This window comes from Diadema antillarum, unplaced genomic scaffold (genome assembly GCF_040938485.1).
Source record: "Diadema antillarum isolate AM-2024a unplaced genomic scaffold, OU_Dant_1.0 scf00000082, whole genome shotgun sequence".
NCBI lineage: Eukaryota > Metazoa > Echinodermata > Echinoidea > Diadematoida > Diadematidae > Diadema > Diadema antillarum.
This window is the reverse complement of record NW_027270971.1, coordinates 377,101-388,201: the sequence shown is the minus strand read 5'-3', so window position 1 is coordinate 388,201 and position 11,101 is coordinate 377,101. Positions and strand designations below refer to the sequence as shown.

General features: G+C 37.2%; 1 protein-coding gene across 1 annotated transcript in view; it reads left to right on the top strand.

Moving 5' to 3' along the window:
* Positions 1 to 2,040: 2,040 nt before the first annotated feature.
* Positions 2,041 to 11,101, top strand: part of LOC139717784 (uncharacterized) — a 65,994-nt gene continuing 56,933 nt past the window's right edge. Inside the window, exon 1 of the mRNA XM_071629284.1 lies at positions 2,041 to 2,305. The gene's annotated coding sequence lies outside the window, so the exon portion shown is untranslated. The remainder of the gene's footprint in view (positions 2,306 to 11,101) is intronic.

The following is an 11,101-nucleotide window of genomic DNA, read 5'->3' as shown; positions in this document are numbered from 1 at the left end:
AATTCATGCACCCGTACATTTCATAAGCGCCACAAAGACATATTTAGCATGCTTCACTGCTTTGATCCCATGATTGTCACCTCCAGCAAGCCGGGGAAAGAACAAGACGGAGATTCGAGAAATCTAAAACTATATGCGCAGAAGAATATAACTCACAAAAATCAAGTAAAGTGAATGTGCAGTTGTGGTGTATGTTAGGAAATCATACCTCAAACAATTTCGCTTGGGAGAAGCAGGCAGATTTTAAAAGAAAGCTAACATTTTGGCAGGATGATTGTCATTTGTGATCTGAATATTTCACTTTTCTCCAGCTTATTCCAGAGCAAAAAGGGACGGTAATGGTAGAGAACAGATATATCTTGCCATTAGGCAATGTCTTATGCGTGTGCGAAAATGTGCGAATCAGCAATTACTCATCTTTTGACACAAAATTTGTCATGATCTCAGGTTTTTTGCTGCTCCTCATCATCTGTATTTATTCAAAGACATTTCCGTCTGAAAAAGCACATCAGCGAAACAAGACTGGAATGAGGGAAACGATTCTTTTGTTGGTGACAATACATGATCACACAATCGTTATTATCCAGACACCTGAATGTACTCATTAAGATGCACATAGTCAGGTGTCGGCGACGATCATTACATCAAAGAAAGACTGCAGTGAACAGTCCATGTATATTAGGTCCATGAACTAACTGAGAAAAAGGAAAGGATCCTATGTGCACGTAAGCTAATTACTATGAAAAAAACACGCCCTCTTAAGGATCTCTAGGGGTACCATCGGGGGTGGGGGGGGGGGATTATAATGCACATGCACGTTTTTGATATTTTTCAGGACCTGTATACAGGCGAATAACTTTACACTATTAAAATTTGGAAATGTGAAAATCTGCAGTTTTAGTTATTAAGCATAATTCTGACGTGAAAAAAGGGGATTTTTTTTTTGAGAGGCAAAATTATAGTGGAACATCTCCAGTTACCTTGAGTAAGCTATCACTTCCATGGGTTGAAGCATCTTACGAGAATGTGTGTGTGTGTGTGTGTGTGTGTGTGTGTGTGTGTGTGTGTTGAGGGGGGGGGGTTAGAAATAAAGTATGAGTTGAATCAATGTTTCAGTAATAAAATGAAATTGAATGACTCGAACATTATCATGAGTAACCAGGAAAACCAGAATATAAAGTCTTATTTGTTGGCAATTTATTCGTGTTTTGTATAAGTTGGTCTCGCTATTAAATGCAGACCATGCCATTACCCTGCCCTTATCTCATGATTACCCAGGAGCATGCGATTATCTGATTTGTTATTTCATACAAACCGGGGAAGTCTGACTTCATACGTGACAAAATTAACATATTACTGATGATGCTTTCTGTTATTGAAAACACCCTTTGTATTTTTGGCAAGACTTTTTCTTCAATACGTAGGAATGTGTTTTGCAGGAATAGCTTTAACAAAGTGTGACGCAATCGATTAAACAGTTGATCGATAAAGTAGGACGGCTATAGGCCTAATGAAGTCGTTGCGATGTAACGGTGAGCGATGGACATTTAAAGCCTCCGCGCTACGCTGAGTCGTCTGCTGCGCAGGGATCCCCTCGATACGATTCACGCTCGCGATCGATATTGAATTGCCACACACAGGATTGGAATAGAACACGATCAGGGCTTTATTGTTTCCCCTATTGTCACACCTTGCTCCCTGCGAAGGGAATTATCTAGCCTTAATCAAGACTTCTCCCATTCAGGAGAATACTGTTCGTCTCTTTTCCTATTCTATCTTTTCATAATTAACTACGAAGTCAATGGGAGCAATGCTGAGTCAAATATGTCTCTGCTATCTGCTACATTCAAAAGCTCATAAACGCCCCAAGGTGTAGTCGTGAAGTGTGGTATGCCAGGGCGAAGTATATTTATGAAAGATTATGACTTGAAAGAGACTATGGTAACATGGGGAGCAAAGGTAAGTTTCAAACATAACAGGGCAACTGCACCTCGAATGTTTTAGCCTACCATTTCAGTGTGTGTTGACTATCTCGGGGGCTGTGTATATTCAGTCATAGACGCTTCGCTTGAGGTCATCACACACAATCCCATGACGATAATTGTTATTCATCTGGAGCAGTGTCCATCACCAGTAATAAAAACGATACCTGATCGATGATTCAGAACTAATTGCGACGAAGTTGAGCAGAAGACAGATGTCAGGCATCCGCCTGCCACACAACAGTTTTCGACCTGCATTCATTCTCGCAGATATTCATCACCCGCGCACTCTGGCCGTCGCAGAATAGGAGACTGGTTTATCGGTACGTTTATGTGCGGTTCATTTTTATCGTCTGCTGTACAGCGTAAATCTCATCCACATATTTGCAGCTGTGAATGTAGTCTGATCGCCTATATTGTCATACGCGTAGGTTGTGAGTGGATGTGTCAGTGGGCGTGGAACGGAAAAAAAAAAAATCTTGTCGGTTTGTGTACATGATTCTGTGACTTGTTGCTGTGCGTTACAAAGTCCCGAAGATGTACAAGTGTCGCCGAAGGTCAAGAGCGATATTGATACCGGTGTCCTAGCTCTATTTCATGCCACTGGAAAAGGACATGTTGTAGTATCACACTGAACATCATACTGCTTTGAATTTTAGTTCAGGTTTTCAGTTCAACAGATCAAGGCATTAACTGCTATGTTTATTAGGTGATCCGAGTATCCTCTCGGATCACCTTCTGTATCTGTACTGATTAGGTGATCCGAGTATCCTCTCGGATCACCTTCTGTATCTGTACTGATTCTTAGGTGATCCGAGTATCCTCTCGGATCACCTTCTGTATCTGTACTGATTCTTTGTTCTTCTTTTTATTTTCCTTTATTTCTAACCAAAATTTGTGCAGCGGTTAGCTCAGAAAGTGCACTGCCTTTCAATGTCAAACTCATACCATATATGTATCATGTCCCAAAGACGACAGATCAAGTAAAATCATAGTGATCAGTCGACCGTGACGTCACTATGACGTCATTATATGAAAACACATTTTCATTCATATCTCATTAATGGAATAGAATTTTGCAATAAAATTTACGTCACATACATTTCAAGTTATGCGCATTTTACTCATATTCTCAAAATTCATATTTTCTCTTAAAACGTGCGCGTACGCGCGCGTTGAAATATTTGTATGCTCAAATCGAGCTCACATTTTTTTTGCACACGTTTCAGACCATTTGGAGCATTTTTTGAAAAATTGAAAAAATTGGACGGACGCGTACGCGCGCGCACATATTCGCACACACAGCTCATATGCAATGAAAATTTCCCGTTTTTTTACACTTCTCGGATGCCTAAAATGTCAAAGAATATTTCTACCAAGTTTCAAGTCAATCCGACTCAATATGACGTCATACGGGCCCGTCAAAGTTGAAATTCCGCGCGCGCGTCAATGGCGATATACAGTGCAACTATGCCAAAAAAACGCCAATTTTAAATCTGATTTTACTCGTCAGGATAGACGGTGACCCCCCATTTTTCTTACATATTCTAAAAGCTGGTGAGTTGTACATGTTATTTCATGGGTTGACGATGCTGGCAAAATGATTAAAAGATATCAAATTTCTTGATAAAGTAAAAAAAGTACATTTTCAAAATGACGTCATCAAATTTCAAGTTCACTCGAGCGTATCTCACTTATCCTTTGCCAATTTACACCCAGATTTCAGTATGTTGTAGCTTATTAAATGATCTTTCATCAATATAATTACAACATTTTGATTGGAGGACGGCATCACCTCGTAAAAATGGATTGAAAGTCATCTTGTCAAATTTGACCAGTTTACGTGTTATCTCTATGGGAGAGCAGTTTTTCTGGCAGTGAAAATTGACATGACTCTCTTTTTCGAGCATTAGCTCACTTATGCTTCGGTGAATTTCTCCCAGATTTTAGTATGTTGTAGCTGAGACTTTGGGCTATCGTAAGTGTGCCCTCCATTTTTTCATACGATGTCGGCATCACGTCGAAAAACTTGGTTGAAAATGGCACGAGGCTTCGATGCAGCGTCATTTTGCTTAATACACAGGGCCTATGGAGAATGAAATAGGTCATTGCGTAGCGCATCCGACTCGTAATCCTAAGGTCCCTGGTTCGAGGCTCACTCCTGCCAATATATTTTTTTAAATTTTTTTAACACTTTTTTTCTTCTTTTTCTTTAGTTAATCTTAATCTCCCTTTCCTTACTTTATCTTTTTCTGCTTTTTTTATGCTTCTCCTTCAAATTTCTATAAAATAACATAATTTTTTCTTTATTTTTCTTTCTTTCTACTACTTTCTGTGCAATAGATGAACAACAACAATGGCTATCAATCCCATATTTTGCACATGTTTAGTACATGTCACGTACATTATTTCATAAAATAACAACTACTTGATCGGACACCATCTTGGTTATGTAAATTAGGGTCAAAGGTCATAAATGTTTCATCCTGTATCTTGGTGAATACATGTCCTATCTTTCCCATATTTTGCACACGCAAAGACCATGTTACAAGAATCATTTCATGAAATAATCACTTTTTGCTTAGACGCCATCTTGGGTGTGCAAAGTGCGGTCAAAGGTCAAATATACTGCATTCTGTATTTCCATTAGTGTATACGGAATTCGGTACCAAAGATGGCAGGTCTCACTCCCTTTTCTAAATGAGAATCCAAACATCACACGGCCAATGTTCCGTCAACACAGATGAAACCTGTATGGTCATGAATATTTGGATCAGGACTCAAATCATTGATTTTCGAAGAGATCGGATCACCTAATTTGTCAGTGTTGACAAATTCCGGTTCTAGTTAGGTGATCCGAGTATCCTTCGGATCACCTATTGTATCTGTACTGATTCTTTATTTCTGGACAAAAGTTGTGCAGAGATTAACTCAGAAAGTCCTCTGCCTATCAATTTCAAAATTAAACCATATATGTATCATGTCACAAAGACGACAGATTTTGTAAAATCATTGTGATCAATGGACCGTGACGTCACTATGACGTCATTATATGAAAACACATTTTCATTAATATCTCATTAATGGAAAGGAATTTTTCAATGAAATTTACGTCACATATAGTTCAAATCAAGCGTATTCTACACATTCTCTCACATTTCAGTTTACACTCAAACCGTGCGCGTACGCGCACGTTAAAATGTTGACATGCTCTAATCGAGCTCAAATTTTTTTTGCATACGTTTCAGATCATTTGGAGCATTTTTTGAAAAATTGAAAAAATTGGACGGACGCGTACGCGGGCGCACATATACGCACGCACAGCTCATATGCAATAGAAATTTCCCGTTTTTTTCACTCTTATCGGCTGCCTGAAATGTCAAGGAATATTTCTACGAAGTTTCAAGTCAATCCGACTCAATATGACGTCATACGGGCCCGTCAAAGTTGAAATTCCGCGCGCGCGTCAATGGCGATATACAGTGCAACTATGCCAAAAAACCGCCAATTTTCAATCCGATTTTACTCGTCAGGATGGACGGTGACCCCCAATTTTCTGTACATATTTTGAAAGCTGATGAGTTGTACATGTCATTTCATGGGGTGGCAATGCTGACAAAACGATTAAAAGATATCAAATTTCTTAATAAAGTAAAAAAAGTAAATTTTCAAAATGACGTCATCAAATTTCAAGTTCATTCGAGCGTATCTCACTAGTCCTTTGTCAATTTTCACCCAGATTTCAGTATGATGTAGCTTATTTAATATTCTTTCAAACATAAGATTATTAAATTTTGATTGGATAACGGTATCACCTCGTAAAAATGGATTGAAAGTAATCTTGTCCAATTTGACCAGTTTACGTGTTATCTCTATGGGAGTGCAGTTTTTCTGGAAATGAAAATTGACATGACTATCTTTATCGAGCACTAACTCACTTAAGCTTCGGTAAATTTCTCCCAGATTTTAATATGTTGTAGCTGAGACTTTACGCTACCGTAAGTGTGCCCTTCGTTTTTTCATACGATGTCAGAATCACGTCAAAAAATTGGGTTGAAATTCAGGCTTATCTTCGATGTATTGAGATATTTCTTTCTTTCTGCAACTTTCTTTGCAATAACTCAAGAAAAACGGACTCTATCACTTCCATATTTTGCACCTGTTTAGTTCATGTCACGTGGATTATTTCATAAAATAACAACTACTTGATCGGACACCATCTTGGGTATGTAAATTAGGGTCAAAGGTCATAAGTGTTTCACCCTGTATCTTAGTGAATACATGTCCTATCTTTCCCATATTTTGCACACGCAAAGACTATGTTACAAGGATCATTTCACAAGATAACTACTTTTTACTCAGATGCCATCTTGGGTGTGCAAATTGAGGTCAAAAGTCATATGTACTTCTTTTTGTATCTTCGTTATGACGTGTTATCTCTAAGGGAGGGATTTTTTTTTAATGTGAAAATTGACATGATTGTCTTTATCGAGCACTAGCTCACTTACCCTTCGGTGAATTTCTCCCAGATTTTAATATGTTGTAGCTGAGACTTTGCGCTATCGTTTTGTTACCTTCGTTTTTTCATACAATGTCGGGATTACGATAAAAAACTTGGTTGAAATTAAAGCTTATCTTCTATGTATTGAGATATTTCTTTCATTCTGCAACTTTCTTTGCAATAACTCAAGAAAAACACGCTCTATCACCCCCATATTTTGCACATGTTTAGTTCATGTCTCGTACATTATTTCATAAAATAACAACTACTAGATCGGACAACATCTTGGGTATGTAAATTAGGGTCAAAGGTCATAAATGTTTCATCTTGTATCTTAGTGAATACCTGTCCTATCTTTCCCATATTTTTCACACGTATAGACGATGTCGCGAGAATCATTTCACAAAATAACCACTATTTCATCAGATGCAATCTTGGGAGTGCAAAGGTGGGTCAAAGGTCATATGTACTTGTTGCTGTTTTTTGTTATAGTGTATACAGAATTTTGTACCTAACATGGCAGATATAACTCCCTTTGCTAAATGAGAATGCAAACATCACACGGCCAATGTCTCTAAACAGAGATGAAACTTGTATGGTCATGCCTATTGCGATCAGGACTCGAATCATAGATAAAACTAGAGATTGTAATTTGTCATTACTGACAAATTAAGGTGATCCGATTTTTTTAATGAATTATTCGAGTCCTGATTGCAATAGGCATGACCATACAGGTTTTATCTGTGTTTAGAGACATTGGCCGTGTGATGTTTGGATTCTCATTTAAAAAAGGGAGTCATATCTGCCATCTGTGGTACCAAATTCTGTATACACTAGATAACAAAGATACAGCAACAAATACATATGACCTTTGACCCACTTTTACACTCCCAAGATGGCATCTGAGGAAAAAGTGTTTATTTTGTGAAATGATTTTTGCGACATCGTCTATACGTGTGCAAAATATGGGAAAGATAGTACAGGTATTCACCAAGATGCAGGATGAAACATATATGACCTTTCACCCTTATTTACATACCCAAGATGGCGTCTGATTAAGAAGTCGTTATTTTATGAAATAATGTAGGTGACATGAACTAAACATGTGCAAAATATGGTGGTGATAGAGCATGTTTTTCTTGTGGTTTTGCAAAGAAAGTTGTGCAAAGAAAGAAAAATTTCAATACATCGTTGATGAGCTTTAATTTCAACCAAGTATTTTGACGTGATAGCGACATCGTGTGAAAAAACAAAGGGCACTTATATGATAGCACAAAGTCTCAGCTACAACATATTAAAATCTAGGAGAAATTCGCGGAAGCATAAGTAAGATAGTGCATGATAAAGATAGTCATGTCAATTTTCACATCTAGAAAAACTCCCTCCTATAGAGATAACACGTAATAGCGAAGATTGAGAAAGAAGTACATATGCCTTTGACGCCACTTTGCACACCCAAGATGGCATCTGAGCAATTAGTAGTTATTTTGTGAAATGATTCTTGTAACATGGTCTTTGCGTGTGCAAAATATGGGAAAGATAGGACATGTATTCACCAAGATACAGGATGAAACATTTATGACCTTTGACCCTAATTTACATACCCAAGATGGTGTCCGATCAAGTAGTTGTTATTTTATGAAATAATGTACGTGACATGTACTAGACATGTGCAAAATATGGGATTGATAGCCATTGTTGTTGTTCATCTATTGCACAGAAAGTAGTAGAAAGAAAGAAAAATAAAGAAAAAATTATGTTATTTTATAGAAATTTGAAGGAGAAGCATAAAAAATCAGAAAAAGATAAAGTAAGGAAAGGGAGATTAAGATTAACTAAAGAAAAAGAAGAAAAAAAGTGATTAAAAAAATTTAAAAAAAATATTGGCAGGAGTGAGCCTCGAACCAGGGACCTTAGGATTACGAGTCGGATGCGCTACGCAATGACCTATTTCATTCTCCATAGGCCCTGTGTATTAAGCAAAATGACGCTGCATCGAAGCCTCGTGCCATTTTCAACCAAGTTTTTCGAATTGATGCCGACATCGTATGAAAAAATGGAGGGCACACTTACGATAGCCCAAAGTCTCAGCTACAACATACTAAAATCTGGGAGAAATTCACCGAAGCATAAGTGAGCTAGTGCTCGAAAAAGAGAGTCATGTCAATTTTCACTGCCAGAAAAACTGCTCTCCCATAGAGATAACACGTAAACTGGTCAAATTTGACAATATTACTTTCAATCCATTTTTACGAGGTGATGCCGTCCTCCAATCAAAATGTTGTAATTATATTAATGAAAGATCATTTAATAAGCTACAACATACTGAAATTTAAGTGTAAATTAGCAAAGGATAAGTGAGATACGCTCGAGTGAACTTGAAATTTGATGACGTCATTTTGAAAATTTACTTTTTTTACTTTATTAAGAAATTTGATATCTTTTAATCATTTTGCCAGCATCGCCAACCCATGAAATAACATATCCAACTCATCAACTTTCAGAATATGTAAAGAAAATGGGAGGTTACCGTCCATCCTGACGAGTAAAATCGGATTTAAAATTGGCGTTTTTCTGGCATCGTTGCACTGTATATCGCCATTGACGCGCGCGCGGAATTTCAACTTTGACGGGCCCGTATGACGTCATATTGAGTTGGATTGACTTGAAACTTGGTAGAAATATTCCTTGACATTTTAGGCATCTGATAAATGTAAAAAAACGGGAAATTTCTATTGCATATGAGCTGTGTGTGCGAATATGTGCGCGCGCGTACGCGTCCGTCCAATTTTTTCAATTTTTCAAAAAATGCTCCAAATGGTCTGAAACGTGTGCAAAAAAAATTTGAGGTCGATTTGAGCATACAAATATTTCAACGCGCGCGTACGCGCACGTTTTAAGAGAAAATATGAATTTTGAGAATATGAGTAAAATGCGCATAACTTGAAATGTATGTGACGTAAATTCTATTGCAAAATTCCATTCCATTAATGAGATATGAATGAAAATGTGTTTTCATATAATGACGTCATAGTGACGTCACGTTCAACTGATCACTATGATTTTACTTGATCTGCCGTCTTTGGGACATGATACATATATGGTATAAGTTTGACATTGAAAGGCAATGCACTTTCTGAGCTAACCGCTGCACAAATTTTGGTTAGAAATAAAGAAGAATAAAAAGAAGAACAAAGAATCAGTACAGATACAGAAGGTGATCCGAGAGGATACTCGGATCACCTAAGAAGAAAGAATCCGTACAGATACAATAGGTGATCCGAGAGGATACTCGGATCACCTAACTAGAGATTGTAATTTGTCATCACTGACAAATTAAGGTGATCCGATTTTTTTTTATCAATGATTCGAGTCCTGATCGCAATAGGCATGACCATACAAGTTTCATCTGTGTTTAGAGACATTGGCCGTGTGATGTTTGCATTCTCATTTAGAAAAGGGAGTCATATCTGCCATCTTTGGTACCAAATTCTGTATACACTGAATAACGAAGATACAGCAATGAATACATATGACCTTTGACCCACCTTTGCACTCCCAAGATTGCATCTGATTAAATAGTGGTTATTTTGTGAAATGATTCTCGCGACATCGTCTATACGTGTGAAAAATATGGGAAAGATAGGACAGGTATTCACTAAGATACAAGATGAAACATTTATGACCTTTGACCCTAATATACATACCCAAGATGTTGTCCGATCTAGTAGTTGTTATTTTATGAAATAATGTTCGAGACATGAACTAAACATGTGTAAAATATTGGGGTGATAGGGCGTGTTTTTCTTGAGTTATTGCAAAGAAAGTTGCAGAAAGAAAGAAATATCTCAATACATAGCAGATAAGCTTTAATTTCAACCAATTTTTTATCGTAATCCCGACATCGTATGAAAAAACGAAGGAAACAAAACGATAGCGCAAAGTCTCAGCTACAACATATTAAAATCTGGGAGAAATTCACCAAAGGGTAAGTGAGCTAGTGCTCGATAAAGACAATCATGTCAATTTTCACATTAAAGAAAATTCCCTCCCATAGAGATAACACGTCATAACGAAGATACAAAAAGAAGTACATATGACCTTTGACCTCAATTTGCACAGACAAGATGGCATCTGAGTAAAAAGTAGTTATTTTGTGAAATAATCCTTGTAACATGGTCTTTGTGTGTGCAAAATATGGGAAAGATAGGACATGTATTCACTAAGATACAGGGTGAAACAATTATGACCTTTGACCCTAATTTACATACCAAAGATGGTGTTCGATCAAGAAGTTGTTATTTTATGAAATAATTCACGTGACATGAACTAAACATGTGCAAAATATGGAAGTGATAGAGGCCGTTTTTCTTGAGTTATTGCAAAGAAAATTGCAGAAAGAAAGAAATATCTCAATACATCGAAGATAAGCCTGAATTTCAACCCAATTTTTTGACGTGATTCTGACATCGTATGAAAAAACAAAGGGCACACTTACGGTAGCGTAAAGTCTCAGCTACAACATATTAAAATCTGGGAGAAATTTACCGAAGCTTAAGTGAGCTAGTGCTCGATAAAGATAGTCATGTCAATTTTCATTTCCGGAAAAACTGCACTC